The 18,477-nt window shown below is 31.5% G+C and overlaps 1 protein-coding gene across 2 annotated transcripts in view; it reads left to right on the top strand.

The window, feature by feature from the left end:
• LOC129987877 (rap guanine nucleotide exchange factor 2-like) overlaps positions 1–18,477 on the top strand; it is a 475,413-nt gene that overhangs the window by 283,321 nt on the left and 173,615 nt on the right. The window lies entirely within an intron of this gene.

Raw genomic sequence — 18,477 nt, forward strand, 5'->3', positions numbered from 1 at the left:
TTTGATTGCAAACAAAACGAATATCCTAATTTGTATGATACTTATTTTTGACTCCCTCGCCGAAGCAAGGCTTTTTTTTACTCTCTTGATTTGTTTTTCTTCACTTTTTTCTTATAAGGTAACAATTTTATTCTGATTTCGCTATTATTTTTTGATAAGATTTTAATTACTTTATTGTATGCTCGTTTTTTTTATTGGAAGTCATTCAATAAAAAAATATGTGAAGATAATTTTCTAAAATGCAGTTTTAAAATTTTGAGCTATTTAGAAGTAATTCTGCTTTTAATAATTGCATTTTAATTGTAATTTCTTGGGAAATATTTTTATAGCATTATTCATTTATGAACTTATAAATCGTCATTGTTAAAATCCGTCATCTTATATTTGCCATCATCTAATAATTTGATCATTTATTTGCCGTTTAACTCGTCATCTTATATGTGCTGAAAAATTGTTTTAAACTTACTTAATTTATAATTAGTTGGGGTTTTTCTTTCTTATTTATTTCGAATTTTATTTTGAGAAATAGAAATGTGTGAAAAAAATGTTTAAGAACTATATATGATATTATTTATGAAATGAATATATATAAATGTCAAATTAATATATGAATTTTTAAAAAAATTTCAGTAATTTCATTAATAAAAAATTTGAAAATTAAATGCTGAAAGAAAAGAATTTTTATGAGCTAGTTTGTAGATTCTGTTTTTTTATATATATTTGGATAATTTATTATTTTTATTACAATATTTTCCTTGAAAGTTTAATAAAAATAATGGAAATGAATTTCTTCAGTTACAAAAAGATTTTTATTAAAATTTTTTAAGAACATTTATTTACTGTAGACTTATTTATTTACTGTAGACTTACTTGAGATATTATTTATGCCCCGTAAATAATATCTCAAACCCTAAAAAATTGTCATTCTAAATTTTTATGAAATTCGTTATATTAAAGCGCTTTACAAGTATAGATTCTGCTTTAATTACCATACTACTGCTACAAAGATAATAGATACAAAATGTTAATTATTGTTACTTTCATCAATTATAATTATTTAAAAATTAGGTTTTCGAAGTAACATAAAATATTATGATAATCATGTATGGCAAGCGGTGTTACTTTTATGCTGCACATTTTAAGAACAAGAAACCATTCCATTTCTCTTTTTTACCAATTCATATAATATTGTTAAATGCATTTCATGACATTGAGATGAAATGGCGTACACGCTGTAAGAAAGCACTTAAGTGAAAATGTTTTACCAATAGTCCCCCCTCCAAAAAAAAGTAAAAGTACTAAAAGCTTTGTTTTGAATAATTCAAAATCTGCATTCAACCACCCCATCATCAGTGTCATCAAAGAAAAACCATCAAGTCTCCAAATCTTTACCTCACCAAAATCCACCTTTCTAAACATCCTAACGTATTAACCTAAGACCCAGATGCCACCACCGCTATTTCAACAATTTTTATGCATTCCTTCCCACCATAACCCCTCTTCTCTTCGTATTTGTATTCCTGACCATCGTCCATTAAACCCTTAACCGTACATTATCTATGCACTAACTTTCCACGGCGTTATAACTCCACCATATCGATTGCCAACCTGCATGCTGTCTCCGATAATGAAATCTCCCGACTCCTTGTCATTAATTCAACAATTTTATTATCACGATCCATGGGGAACCATAAACCGTAGTTTAACGGTTACTTGTGACGCAAAGAAAGCGTAATAACTTCTCGATAACCGAGTTACACCGGAGTTCTCTGTCAGCCTAATCTCTGGATGCTGGCAAGCTGTTACGATTTTTCACTCTTTTCGCTGGAGCAGTTAAAGGTTGGGTTAACTCTCGGTTCACAAAAGTTTGTAGCTGCGATGTTTCTGCAGGTGGAATAAATGTTGTGAGTCTGTCGCTTTTGGTACCTGGAATGGAAGTAATTAAATTTTTATTCTAATATTCCTGTGGAAGTTTAGGTACATTAGAAAATAAAGGTAATGTTTGCATGTCATAAAGTAAATAGGTTTCCATTTTGGTGAATGATATGCATCAGAGTATTAATCATCGCCGTGTAATAATTCTGTCATGAAGTTATGACTTGTACTAATTACGTAGTGGTATAAGAATACAATAGATGAAATACACGCCCAATGCTAATTTAATTACTGCTTGCAAGGTAAACAAGTCATTAAGTGATTGCTATAAGGAAAAGTAGTAATTTTTTTCTCTTTTTTTACTTTCTCGTATAAGAAGTATCATACAAAGAGAAAGTATGGCAATCGTCGAGGTATTCAAACTCGAAATTTTAACGACTATTCACGTGTCAGACTTCCTGATTTCCTTGAGTCAGAATTTTTTTTTTAACTATGCTTATCTGTCTGCTTATGAACAAGAAAACTAAAAAAAAAAAAAAAAAAAATTTGGATGGAAGGTTGAAATTTAATATATGGTCCCTATTTTCAATCTGTAGATTTTCATCAAATTTTGAATGAAATCCATTGTGAGAAAAATGTCTGTCCGGCTGTCCCTGTATATAATTCCCGACATACCTACACAGATTCCACCTGGCCAACTCTCCTTATTAACTGTGGGGAGATAGGATCCCCAATTCACTATGCCACCGAATGCCTACTGACTCTCTCATGGCACATGAGGAAGCCAGAAACAAGTCTCGAGGAAGAATGGTACAGGAGAATTGCATCGAATACCCTTTCACGCGGCAAGATCCTTTCCATAGTAAACCATATTCATAAATACCAAGACCTCTTCAAGACTACACAATAGCTGAGACCAAAATGCCACTTATCAAAATCAGCCGAAATTATAACTTCAAAAGTCCCTCAAAAGTGCAGTTCTGACGGAAGAAATCAAAACCTCAGGACTCAGAAGGACGTTACAGATTTCTGACTTTTCAGTGATTACTTTTATGCCTATACATATCATACAGATGTTCTCAATGTAATTTATCAATTTTTTCAGTTAGTAATCTCGTTTCCCTGTAAGTTGAACCTATAGTGACCATTTGTTTTAGTATCCTTGTCCCCTCTATTCGGTTATTACGTCACCAAAAAATTAAATACAGTCGTGTAGGATTTGACACCGTTGGGATTCTCTCTGGAGAACCCTGGATGATTTGTCGTCTCTTTCTTTCTATCAACAATTTCTTTCTTTCTCTCTCTCTCTCTCTCTCTCTTTTCCTTCCATCTTGTGCTCATGCAACTGGTTAGATAACTTAGTGTTATAGGCACCGGAGGCACAGGATGGCGTTATGTTATGTCCCTGTATATAATTAACTACTAAATGTGATGGATAAAATTTGGTGCCAGATTTAATATGCAAATATGCATCAAATTTTGTATTAAATCCGTCAAGGAACTGATTACTTGTCAATTTGTGCTTTTATAAATATGTAAACGCGTTAGCTCAAAAGCGAAGAGACTTAAATATAAGACATTCAGTATGTAATTTCGTTACGACAATTGTAGTTATGTGCAAAATTTTGGGTTTCAATCGGTCAGAAAAGAGGCACCCAAAACACATTGGATTTTTTAATGCATAAACATATCCTTACGATTGTTCACATGCCATACACTCTTTCGCAACTCTTATTTGCTTCGATCAATAATAAGAATTTACTACATGGATAGTTTAAAAACTATGAAGGTTTTTGATCCATGAATGTTTATTGAATCCTTATTTCTCGTATCTTCATTTGAGCAAAAGTTTAGTAATTAGTGTTATGGTCTCCAAACAATGAATTAATATTAAGGTTTATTTGAAGAGCTGTAGTAATTGATAGCAACGATTAATAACATTATTTTAACAATTTAAAAACTGCTTGATCTGTTGAAAAATGATGCATGAAACGGTTTGATCTTATTTTACCCTATCGCCCTAAAGTCTTGACTTTGGAAGTGATTTAGAATGTCGAACAATAATTACATATCTTCAAAATGCAACATAGTAATAATTCAATTACCCAAATAATTCTGCCAGAAAACATTAACAACACCTCCAAGAAAACAAATTAATACTATATAGAGATAATTTGTGCTGTTGCCACTCTTTTCTAAATTACCATTCTTTTATCCCAATAGGTACGGTTACAGTGTACCCTATCTTTCTGGGAACCTTTTAAGTGATTCCCGAGAGAGTTTGCAAGTTTTCTAATTGGATTAAATGGAAGTTTGTAAATTAATGCCTCTTTCACGCAACTAATTATTCCGCTATAATTTTCCATTGCGGATGCTGGTCCATTTTTATGTTCTGCTGGATTGTTGCGGTTTCCTTTTTAAAAAGAGAATAAGAACTTTTAATTACTTTACCGTGGCGATTTCTTTGGGAGGAAGAATGAAAACTTTCTCTCCAGAAAAGAGAGTTTCATGGTCTTCTTTTCTTAATCTTGAGATGATTAATTTATTCCATTCTGACTGTACGAGTGTCACTCCTTGTCTTTGCATGTTGTTTACAGCGATAATCAGATGAACCAAATGTGAAAAAGGAATTCTTCGTTTCGAGTGATGGATTTTCTGGAAGATGAGAAAGTATTTCGAGTCGGATAATTACCCACTTGGAATTTAAATCTATCGTTTGTTTCTTTAAGAATGGATATTCAGTTATTTACTTAAATGGATAAATGATTGAATGTGAAGGAATGAAACACTCGAACATTTTCTATCCAAGAAATGGACGTAACTCTCAATGACCTAGTTGATAATGCTTTGTTATTGTATTCAATCAAAGAATACATTGCGAAAATATTTTTGTTCATTCTATTATTATCATGTCGGAACATGTTGTTTTGGGGGTTTTGAAGCCTCAGAATGCACGAGCAGAAAAGGGGCTAAAAAGTTCGCTATGTACCCGATTCTCCTGTCTGGCCAATAAAGGGTAGGATCATAAGTGGTTATCGCCCGAAGAAACACAGAGAAGAAAATAAGAATGAGTGCGAAACAGCGAGGAGAAGTATCGAATGTTATATATATAATATATGTCAATACTTGATTTATTTTGAGATAGTCAAAACCGATCGCTTTTCTAAATATTGGTAATTGCGAAGCATGAGTCATGTGAAAATATAATGTTTTACTGTCGGATTAATACCACGTGATTTAAAAAAATAATGTTCTCACATGATAACTTGAAATTTGCGATAGCAGATTTCATTTTTATCTTCTTTTTTTTTTTTTTTTTTTTTTTTGTGGCCAAACTCTCAACAGTCTTTTTGCTGATTATGCTGTGCTCGCCATTTTATTTTATTTTCACGTGTCAGGAAATGAATGTAGTCCTCAACTGCCATTCATTATGTTGATCATCGTTTGCTATTGAATGCCATGAAAAAAAAGTATAGTTAAACGCAGGGCCTCTAACAGCAGTGTCAGGCCGTGCCCTGCATATACAGAAAACATTCCTAATATTATTATCCCAGAGCTACGGGTCTCTATATGGGTCCAAGCTCAGATGATTTTGCCCGCTTTCCTTTCTTTCCTTCCTAGGATTGGTTAATCATAATACAGAAATGACCTTGTGACTTTTCAATGCAAATTGGTGTCAATTTAATTCCCGATTTAAGAGTTACTCTATATTTTAAAAATATTGTTGTATTTTAAGAAAAAAGAAATTTAAAAAAAAATTGATTTTTATTTTTAAATTACTTTTTTTTAAACTTTTTTGGAAACTTTTTAATTAACAGTCCATCACTTGCCAGCTTCAATACGGTAGAAGTGTCCTGAATTCTGTGTATGTGCCTCTGTGTATGTATAACTGTAAATGAATTTAGAAATTACTGTAAATGAATTAAGTACATAACTGTAAATGAATTTAGAAATTACTGTAAATGAATTAAGTACATAACTGTAAATGAATTTAGAAATTACTGTAAATGAATTTAGAAATTACTGTAAATGAATTAAGTACATAACTGTAAATGAATTTAGAAATTACTGTAAATGAATTAAGTACATAACTGTAAATGAATTTAGAAATTACTGTAAATAAATTTAGAAATTACTGTAAATGAATTTAGAAATTACTATAAATGAATTTAGAAATTACTGTAAATGATTTAAATACATAACTGTAAATGAATTGAAAAATTAATATTATCTACACTTATTCATGCAAGTAAAATTACCTGCAGTACGTCATATTGCACGTCATGGTGGGACTGTTTTAAATTCACCAGCGAAATATCTTCACATTAATGTGCAGGCACCTCTTGTGTTGTTGTTCACGTTCTATGATTCGAAATGAAAAACGTTTCAAGCCAATTAAAGTACCATATTAATGAATTCGGGCGTCTCGGGCTAGAATAATTTATGACCTCATCAGAATCATACCTACGAATTTGAATGTTTACATCTTGATAGAAATATCTTCCAAATAAAATTAATCAAGGGTGGGGTTCAACTGTTCACTTATGAGCACTTTAGAATTTTGCAAGCCTGCTACCACCATCCCAGCTGGTATTCATGTTTAGTTATATTATGAAAAGGTATTTTTCTATTCTATTATACATAAATTTATTTAATGCAAAAATATAATAATATACTTCATATTTAAATTAATATATTAAAACATTTAAAGATTTTATATATTAAAATTTTTAATTCACTTTATTTAATCGACAAAATTAAGCATTTTAATTAATAGTATGAGAAATGCCTTAATCAAACAAACAATTTGTATATATTTAGATAATGTATATAAATTAATATGACGAAGTATATAAATAATCTTCTTTTAATTAATTCTCCATCTCAACTATAGGTTTGATGGATATATATGAGCGTTTTACAGTATTTATTTGCATAGTAAATTTTATAGTCACAATAATTAATTTTTTTCTCCCATGGGCTACAACCCAACTAGACCACCAGGTGTCGTCCTCGTCATTTGACCGAGGTTCAAAATTATGAGGTCCTTCCCAAAATAGCCCTAGTGTTGCTTTAAAAAAAAATGGGACGTTAATATAATTAAACTAAACTAAACCTAACTAGGCCACTAAATAAGACAATCTTGCTCTGAAACTTCACAAATAATTCAACCGCTTGAAGCCCTATACCTTTTAATCAACCAGGATTGCAATTATATGTATTTAGAAATCTGCTGATGCAATTTCTTGTGGATATTAATAAATATGTTTTAAAAAAGATAAATTATTTATTAATATTTTTAACATTTCTTATTATTCAAAAAATTCTGAGTTATTGTTCATTAAAAAAATTTATCAAAATTAAATAATTTTGCATAAATTCCAAAAACATCCAAAATTTTGGAAAGACTCTGTTTTTTTCAATTTCTACTATTACTCTCTCTATATATATCTTGTTCAAATTTTCAATCGTTAATAAAACACTTTTTATTCATCCACTCAAATTCAAATACATTTTTTAAAACTTGTAGTGGATGACGATGTTAATACAGTTTTTTTTTCAAATATTAATTAATTAAATTTGTCCAGTAATTTGTATTTGGTCGCCAAATCCGTCGCCAGATGGACGCCAAGTTTGTCGCCCAGCTCTATTTTGCCACTTAATATTGTAATTCTGTCATATGTATATACATATTTATATTAATTGTAATTATTTAATAAAAATAACTAAAAAAATGATCTAAGTAGGAATTGACTTTAAATTTTTTATATATATATTACTTGTTTTCTTTCAGTTTTAAGAATAGTTTCTTTGATATGACGAGATAAATATCCACACAAAAAAGTCAATCCTCCTACATATGATTTGTAGTATAAATGTTCTGAATATTTTCCTTTGGGTGAAACACGTGTTTTTGCACATTCTATAAATACATGGCCTTCTGAGAGTGAAATGAAAGATAGGTTTGTTCGGATAGGTTTCTCTATTTTCCCAGGATAATAACGAATAGAAGTAAAATAATTCTTTTATTTGTTCTCCATATTTAAATATGAGTCACGTGCGGAGAACAGTTAAATAATCTTGTGAATCATCTAAGTAATGTGGTTATAAATCTTGTGAATCATCTCATCTATAATCTCATGAATCAAAATAAGCTACCGTTGAAAATACTGTTAAAAAAATTCAGGTCCCTAAAGTTACTTGCTTTGTCCAATCCTACTTCTTTTTATTCAGTACGAACAGAATAATATTTCTATCGAGACATCTTTAATATCGATTGAAGTGGGCTAAAGGATATACCTTTGCTGATTTAAAAAATATCTGTGAAAGAAAATTACTTTATGTCCGCATCCTTCAAGTCTCATTTATTTGTATTACAATAATAAAAAACTTATTTTATACTAAATTTATTGCGGTTACAAACAGATGCATGAATTTCTGTATTATTTCATAAATTCGCATTGTGTTCAAGATCTATATATGTATAATCACCGGGGGGGAGGGGGTGTCAAAGTGTACAAAATCCCTTGCACCTGTTCTCAGGACCCAAGTGTTGCTTCAAACGGGACGTTAATATAACTAAAACCAAACCAAACCTGTTCTCAGGAAAACAAGACGCTTGCACATTATAAGGAAAAATATGTTGTTTGAGGAAATTCAAACATTGTGTGTAAAGCGAGAAATTCAGCAAGCTCGCTAACGAATAATGACACATTATTCCACAAGAAAATACGAAACACAAGTGAAAAAGCATAGCCGAGGCATATATAAGACAACACTTGCAGATATCAACAACTCACAGGCACATAGCAAACCATTATTAAAAAATCGTCACAACACAATTGCGCTCTGAGTTGAGCTAACTTCGTGTTAAACATTCCTAAAAGAAATTTTTTTTTTCATTAACTCGCTTTAATTTTCTCTCGTTTTCATAGTCTCCGTGATAGGATATAGAAGTTACTAGATGGATCCTCAGATTTCAAATCTTAATAGAAATATCTCCAAAATTCTTGTATATTCTAGAACATTCATTTTTAGCGTCGAATTCGCCAAGTTTTTTGCTAAAGACGGTTTTCATTGCTCTGGCATCAAATCAACTTCCATTAAAATATCTGTAAAACTTCCTTCCTTATAATAATATTTACCGAGCACGGAAGCGATATAATAGATTCATAACATTATTTCTTAATCTCAAAAAGAAATGATTTGTTGGGAGACGGTCATTATTAAGTTACAGTGTGGCATAAAATAACTCTCTGTTTGGCGTCATCAGTAGCTAAAACGAAGGAAGAAATGAAACTACATTTCATTACAAACTGTGGAAAGCATGGGAAAAGGAATTCCGCAGGAAAAAAAAATTAGTACCAAAAGTTGCCAATAGGGGAAATACTGAATCTGTTGGGGGACAGTTATTAATGAATTAATGAAACTCACAGAAAATAATCCTTTAATCATCAATATTAAGGTCCCCTGAACGCCGTGCAACATTTTCAATATTCTGACCTTCGCTGTATACAACCTGTTGCATACGGTGTATGACTGTTCTCCACTGCTGCGTGTAAACTGTCGGTTTCGATGTTCATAACAGCCCGTCTTATGTTCTGTTTCCAGACATGCAGGTTTGATTAAGAACAGCCACTGCATTACACTGTGTATTGTAAAACAGTTTTACCAGTAAATCATGCTGCGGTTAAGTAGGGCCCATATTAAGCACACATCAACAGTCAATCACGGACAACAGTCAAGAACACATGAATAGTCAAGAATGAACTGCTTGTTAAGAATTCAGTTAACCACGTGGTCTTCTTGGGCGGAGCTAGTTGCCAATCATGTAAATACCACGTGATCTCACTGTTGATATTAGTATATATTTTTTTCCAGGAGAAGTGAACTGAACTTGTGTACTAGGGGAAGTGTGACCTCGGCTCTCTCTCCTCCAAGAAATTTTGTGTAGTTCTCTAGGCCTACTACACTATGGCCTAATCATGCGCCTTTTGTTGTTGATGTTACCAATAAACTACATAAAAGGCAACCTGTATCTGTTGTTTCTTATGGCACTTGCCACGGAGAAGCCCGCTCTTCAAAGACAGCCGATTTAAACCTAAGGAGGAGCACCTCTTGTTTTTATCGTAGAGCTAACTTGGGCCAAGAGTACGACTTGACTACTCACACATCACTCATTCGCTTGCATAACCCCTTTTTACAGGAGGGCACATTCACACATCTCACAGATAGAACAGGAAGAACAGTCATGCCCAAACCGGAACCCGGGACGTCCAGAACACGGGGAAGATGCGCTACCCCTATGCCAGGACGCCGGCACAACCTGTGTCTTCAAGTCATTTCACCCAGGCAACAATCTTCACTATCAAATAAATTATTGTGTGATCAAGAAAAACAAGCGATAATTAATTTTACACTGCTAACAGGTCGTTTGCTTTTCTCTTTTTACAAGGAATGCATGGCGCTACAGTCATGCACGCACGAGGAATTATTTAACATAATCCATCTCGATATGCAAATTTCCTTGTTCTTATGTGACGGCAGCGCCAATACTTCTCCTTTCGGCAACTTTTGGTAGTTTTTTGCGGAATTCAGCTTCCCATGCTTTCCACAGTTTGTATATGAAATGTGATTTCATTTCTTTCATTCGTTTTAGCTGTAGAAGCTGCCAAACAAGAAAAGTTATCTTGTGGTCACACTATATAAAAATAATCAAAATAAAGAGGAATATCTTTTTTAATCCTTCCTTTAATTTTGTTCCCTAATATACGTGTGATTCTTGGCTGTATATTCAAAAATACAGAAAAATAATCGTTATAAAATCATTACTTGTTTTATATCTTTTGTTCGTCTTAATAATCAAAGAATCCGGCATCTGTTAATGATGTAATTAGAAATACATGTGATGTATTTCTAATTTACTCTTTTTTATCGCACCAAAACAAATGATCCAATTAATCATGCTTTATATACATATAACACCATTCGAAACAAAACATTTACTTCGCATTCTAAGAGCAAGATCTGCAACACGATTTGGGGGTGTCCAAAAACAAAATTGTCCCATAAATCAAGCCCCCAGGCTCATCTAAAATTTTACAAATTTTTACCAAACATTAATGTTGTTTCTCCCGGGGCAACTTCTTCTGAATAAATTACCATCCAACCTTTTCTTTCATCTCTAGCGCATAATAACATTTCATTTTGTTGGCCTTATCTGTATTTTGAATAATGAGGGTCCATTCCTCACAGGACGGTGCACGGGTTAAAATAAACAATGAATTCATCTTTCCTGACGCTTCGAAATTACGGTCTGTTTATTTTTGCCCGCGTAGTTTTTATTTCATAAGTCTGTCAGTCCTTAATTTTCTGCCAACGCTTCATTTTTTTTTTTTTTTTGACAGAGAGAGGTAGATTTTATTATTATTTTTTTCCCTCCCTCGACTTTGGTTCTCGTCTGTTTGCTTCAAAAAAATATCTGAAATTTCCGTTCTTAAAAAAAATGCTACTGAATGGATGTTTGTATATGCTAATTATGCTGATCTAGTGAGAATTCTGCAATCAGAATTGTTGGGGTTGTTTGTTTGCATATTTGAATATCCTCGGTAGTTTTTTTTTTTTTTTTTTTTTTTTATCAAACTCAAAATAAAACTCCGCTAAAAATAATAAGTTGGGTGGAAATTAATTGTTTTGATAAGCAAATGAGTAGGATAAGGCGTATTATATCTTTTAAAAAAATGAGTTTACCTAATTATTAATGAGGCGACGTGATTTGATTAAGGGAAAGATCAATGATATAACACTGAACTAGCTGATAAAAAATTCGCATATTAAAACGCCTCATATTTCATTTTTTTTAATAAATAAGCCTTTAAATGATAGATACCTCAAAATTAAAGCTGGTGTAAAAAGTAAGATTGAATTAACATATGAAAGCATGCAAAGAATCCTCAGCCTTAGTTATTAAGCGAAAAAATGGACGCTATATTCAAATCGATCCGTGCTTCCATAGTACACATCATATGCATTGCGTTAATATATTTTTAGTTAATATATAGAGCGTAATGGAGCAAGAACAAAAGTGTCATGCGAATATTCTGCATTTTAGGAAAATGCTTAAATGCTTCTTTTTTTTAAAAATGTTTTTAATCTTTAAAAGACATCTGCATTTTGCACAGAATATATTATATAAGCATATTTAACATATTTTAGCAATTGCGTGACCGAATAGAAGGCACTTTTGAATTTTGAATTTCGATTTATTTCACTGCAGGATGTATTTTATGTAAAAGAAGCGATGATAAAACTGGCGTCCGTTTTATCGGTTATATTGACATCGAGACACAAGAGCATAAAAGACCGAAATTTTCCTTTCAGTGGTTTTAACTATGAGCTTCTGATAGGGATTTCTTTGACACGGAAGAAAAGAGAAAGGGAAATTTAGGTACATTTGGAAAAATGTTGCTAACAGTAAGGATTTTTATCCTTTCACTTGGAAAATGGAAAAATGCTGAAGTGAGCAATTTATAGAGCGCGTGTTTAATTAATTAAATAAAAAAAAGTGGGAATTGGATCGGGAAATAAGAGAATATTTTAGAAAGAAGTTAATATCTGCAAATTTAAGATAAAAATTAGGAAGAATTATATCTTTTAATCTAATTTAAGATTAAAAGATTAAATTAGATTAAAAGATATAATTACATATATATTCTGAACGAAATGAAGTTAATTCAAATTTGGTTCTCTTTCGGCCATGCAAATGCAAAATTATATATAATTTTGCTGGTGCTTGGTCGAAAGAGGACAAATTTTGAATTAACTTTAATTTATTTTTCTACGGAAGGTCATGATTTGTACTTGGGAACGAAACGTGGAATACGTCTGTTCGTACCAAAACACAAGAGTAAAATGTTTGAAAATTTTTCCTTCGGGTTTTTATAAAGAGATTCTGATAGGAATTCCTTTGACAAGTATCGATTTAGGAAAGGCAATCTTAGGTATTTATTCTACCTAGGTACGTCAGAATTTCTTAGAGTGCCTGTGAGAAACAATCACATAAAAAAATGAGATCAGGATCAGGAAATAAAAGAACCATTTGAAACAAAGCAACATAATCTATTTTAAGGTAAAAAAATAAGAAATTAATTTGGAGATATCATTATGAATAAGAGTAACTTTGCAAAAGTGGAAACTTTTGGAATTAGACTTCAGTTTATTTTACTTGGAAGGCATATTATGTACAGAGAAAAAAACGATAAGAACTGCATCAACCTGCATAGTAACACAAGTGCAAAAGAGAGAAATTTTTCCCTTCAGTGATTTTACTAAGCGAATGCGAGAATTTTTTTTAACGGAAAAATTAAGTGACTTTAAAAGGGATATGGAGGTGATAGGGATATTTATCCCTTCGTCCGAAAGATGGGAAAATTAATTTTCATTCTTTAATTTTCTTGAGCGTGTGTAAGAAATAGTTAAATGAAAAAGTGGGAATTGAATAGAAAATAAGAGAACATTTTAGACTGAAGTTAACATGGGATGATTCAAAATAAAAATTAGAAAATTAATTAGGATTTAAAATATTATTACATAAACACACACACACATACAAACACACACACACACACATATATATATATATATAATATGCGCACATACACACACACATATACATATATAAATGTAAAACACATATTTTTGGAGCAGAATCATAGCCGAAGAGAGAGAAAACACTTTGAATTTTTTTAAACTTCATTTTATTCCATTCCGAGAAGCATAATTTATACACAAGCAAGAAACGACGAGGTACGTCACTCTACAGTATAACACATGAGTGAAAAGAGAAAAGAGCACCAGAAATATTTTTCCTGTTGATTATATACAATGAGATTCTGATAGGGATTTCTTTACACGTGTCAATTTAGTTAAGGGAATTACAGGTATTTTTTAAAGAATTTGTTTAGGTTGAGAGAGATTTATCCTTTCACTCGGAGCGTGAGAACGGTTAATTTAAACATTTTTGCAGAGTTTCTGTGGCATTAATTAAATAAAAAAAAAAGCTGGAATCTGATCAGGAAAAAAGAGAACATTTTAGAATGGAGTTAATATGGGCGAAATTAAGATAATAATTAGGAAATTAATTAAGATTTAATCTAGATTTAGAAATATCATTACATATATAGAGAGAGGGAGATAGAGAGAAATAATACTAAATTTCAAAAATCTTTCTGTTGCTTACTTCAGCATCATATTACAATCCTTCTTATTTACAATATTTCTGTCACTCCATAGCAAAGCCCCGTTAGTATATCAATATAAACTCCAATAATCAATTAACCGTTATTCAAATTGTTACTCATGGCTGTTTTATTTGGGCTTTTTAATCTCGTTCCACATCCAACAAGTGAATGGAGGAGCTCGTAGATTTTAATATAACTCATTTGATAAAAACCAAAATGACCAATATTTACTAATCAACAAATGCATCAGAACTTCCATCTATCGTTGAAATCCGAACTTGTATTTCGTCGTTAGCATTTTATTCCTTCCAATTCTTACTAAAATTCGAGCATGCTAAGGAAAACTTTTCCGAAAATTTCTTCAACCTCTCTTTTAGATTATCCACTTTTGCTTATGAAACTTCACATTCAAAATTTAGACTTCATCATCTTAAGTATACAACTTTAACCGCCAACTCATCTGTAATCGTCGCCAAACCTGCATTTCGAGTATCTCTTCCCAAACATTAACTGATGAATCTGTCCAACGACATCCATCTCTCTTGCACAATCTGTTCCTGAACAAAATCACGATAATGCTTTTACCATTTAGCGAATCTCTTTTCCCGCCAAAATTTGCTCCGGTTGCCAGGGCAACGGGCGACGCCTCAATGACTTCACCAGGTAATCTTGAATAGGAAATGAAGAGCCAACTAGGTGTGAAGTTTTCCAACTCATTTCCTAAAAGCGACCCGGGAGGGCTGTCGGGCCCGCATAACAGCCCGGGGGTGGTACTTAGCTGCCAACCCCCTACCCTGTGTTTGCATCCGGTATATTTCCGGTACATTCCGAACGTCCGGGAGAAATCGTTTGCATGATGGGGCGCGAGGCGGAATTTTAATCGGCACCCAATGATTAGTCCTTTCCAGGCCCCAGTGAATTTTCGCTTTTAGCGCACGTTTTTAATTCTGCAGCTTCCTTGTTCTTCCTGTTGCAAGGTGCTTTGATGACAGGAAGAGGAATTTGCTCAGCACCAAATCGTTTGATGTGCTTTGATTGGTGGTGCAGTCGGAAGTTCAGTGCCTGATGAACGTGCTCTCATTATGAACCTTTTCCACCTTTAATACAGTGCTGTTTACGTCGGTTGGGAACACTAATTACTCAATCCCTGCATGTTAATTCTGCACCAGTTATAATCAAGACACATATGATAAATTTTACGAACTAAATTAAGATCCTTAAAAGGTTTTCTTTTTTTAGGGGGGGGAGAGGGCTTTTAAAAATCCTTTGATCTAAAATCGCAATCATTTAATATTTAATAACAGTTCATTATTTTGCTGTTATTTATTATTGGTTATTTAACGAAACTAGACGGGATAGCGTGCGAGCTAAAAATGTAACAGAAATAAGTGAAACTACAGCTACGAGATAGTAGTAAATAAAGTAATATACAGTACACTCCCGAGTATCCGGCCTAATGTGGTAGAAGGGCATGCCGAATAGGCCGAAGTTCTATGAACTCATCTGTTTGCCCACCATTACCAGAAGACAAAGTTTTTATACCAAAACTTATTGTTACAATACGTATTTTCTCACTTCTTATTGAGTACTAAGCCCTCCATTTATCTCAAACCACGTAGAATATGAACACGGCCCGGTGAATCGTAAAAGCAGTTACCGGTAATGTGTTGATTTAAAATAGAAGGCTCTGTACTGGTAGTTTATATATGTTTACATACTGCACTGCACGTTTCAAGAATTTATAAGTGAAAAAGTAAGTTAAAGATATAAACTGTTCACATTTTAACATAAATTCTGTCATGTGTAACTTAATTACGATGAAAAAAACTAGGCCAGATAGTACGGAAGCTGGATAGTCGCGAACTGGATACTAGGGAGTGTACTGTACATACAACAACCGGGTTTCTTTTTTATTATTCTAGATCCTATTGCTATATGAAATATTTTGTCATGATCCCAAAAACTGGAAGAAATATAAATGAAATCAGAAATCGAAAGAGATGAGTATGAGCTTATATTCATCTATAAACCTGTTCTAAAAAGAAATAATATCCTTTCTGTGCACTTACGGGCAAATACATTTTAACGCAACAGTATTTTTAATTTTTTTTTTAATAATTATGATTTATTTTGTAACGAAAGTTGCATGAATTTGAATTAAACACTTAATTTTTTTGCTTAATTTTATGAATTTTAATATTGATATGGATATGATTTTCTACGCCTGACCTAATTCCCTGTGATTTTTTTTTTTTTTTTTTCTGAAATCATTTAAGATTGATGGTAAAAAATCAGTTAAAAAATCGTTTTCAGAGTGACCATACTACCATATGGAAAAGTAAAGGAAACATAGTGAGTATATTTTGTAAATTAAATTATGAAATAGAAAGAACAAAATTATAAAAATTTAACTCTGAATTGTAATATCAACAAATAAAGTTTTTATTTGAATTTTTAATTATGATTGCTCTAAATTTCTAATTTCAGACCTGTAAGTATTACTCGATTGCTAGATTATTACATGCTTTAGATTCTGATAGCTACGATAATAAAAACACCATAATGAAATAATAATGATTAAAAGTTAAAAGTTTGTCATAAATCATTGTTGCAATAAGAAATTTCAAAGAAAACGATATTTTTCATATCAATATCTATCAACAAAAAAATTATTTGATTTGAGTTTTTAATTATGGCCGCTCTAAATTTCCAATTATTACTTGACTTGTAAATATTACTTGATTACCAGATTATTACTTACAGTACACTCCCGATTATCCGCGGAATTGGGTGGCGCGGTCACCGTGGATAAGCCGAAAAAAGCTAAAAACGGGTATAGCAAAAGAGAAAATAGTTATTCCAACTTTGAAAAATGTACAATAAACAGCAGGAAATGTTTAACTAACGCTTAATATTTTAGTATATCACTCAAAACTAACCTAAAATGCATTTTGTTAATGAAAACAGAAAAGTGCTTTGTACTTACGAGAGGCGTCAACGATACACAGAAAAATGAATACATATGTACTGTTTTAATACTGTAATGTATTATGTAATTACAAAAGCATAACTGTAAAACTACACCTTTTTGAAGAAATCAGTCATTTGTGTTTGCTTCTTGCTTTGGAAGCATTTTCTCTTTGCTTGGAAGCAAAAAAAACAAACAAAAAACTTAGTGCGGCAGGCGCGGATAATCCGCACCGCGGATAATCGGGAGTCTACTGTACTTTATATTCTAATAGAAATCTTTTATAATTATCTTCTAATTCTTATATTATATTCTTATTTATATTCTAATTACAATGAGTAATAATTAAATGAAAGTTCAAATTTGACAAATAGTCATAAATCATTCTTACAATAAAAAAATTTCAACAAAATTTATACTCTTCCAACAATGTTGATAGCAATTTCAAGAAGGATATTATAAAGAAATCATTGAGATAACTTGCTAAAAACTCAGATAAAATCCGATTATATTAAGGTAAAAGATATACATCTTTTTTTCTTTGACTCTGAAGTCTTTAGAAATTTGAATTTTAATCTCGGAAAAAAAAGAGTAGCTCATGAAAGTTTTATGATATTCATCGATCAATGAAAATTCTGAACACTACTTGATGGATTATTTTGTACAGAATTACAGAATAATAATGAACAGATAGAAGACTTTTGATAAGATAATAATGATAATAAATGAAAAACAGAATTTTGGATCGTCTGAAGTTGTTTTTTGACTTTTTAATAGATGAATATCGTTTGCTAATTTAAATAATATTAAAATATTCATATTTTTTTTCTTTCAAAATTATCGTTTGAATAACTTTGAATAGGATGCTTTTCAAAATAACTTACTTCGTCTAAAATTATACTAAATAATGCTCTTATTTTCCATAATAAGTTGTTTTTGAGTTATATCACTTGTTTACTGATCTCAAGCTTCATTTATTGATTTCTTTTTATTCGTTCACATCTTTTTAATCTTCTTTTTGAATTCTTTCACATCTTTTTAATCTTTTAAGATGAAAATATACTGTTTTTGCCTAAAGAATGTTAAAAATTTGAAAAGAATTTGTAATTTTTAAAAGTAAATATTTACCTTATTGAAATAAAATTAAATATTCAAGTAGCTATACCAATTGGTTTCTATTCATTTTCACTTCTTTTTAGACCTAAATGTATTCTGTTAATTGTTAACACATAACGTTCGATATACTTCTAAATGTGACCAGATTGAAAGGTAACAAGAAAGAGGAGTCTCCCTAAAACTTTCTCGCATACGTTCTAATAAATTTATCGTGCCAAAGATTGCCTTACATGACACTGGCTTAAAATTGTTACGAAATATTAATTTTTGACATGAATT

The sequence above is a fragment of the Argiope bruennichi genome, chromosome 10 (genome assembly GCF_947563725.1).
Source record: "Argiope bruennichi chromosome 10, qqArgBrue1.1, whole genome shotgun sequence".
NCBI classification, from domain to species: domain Eukaryota; kingdom Metazoa; phylum Arthropoda; class Arachnida; order Araneae; family Araneidae; genus Argiope; species Argiope bruennichi.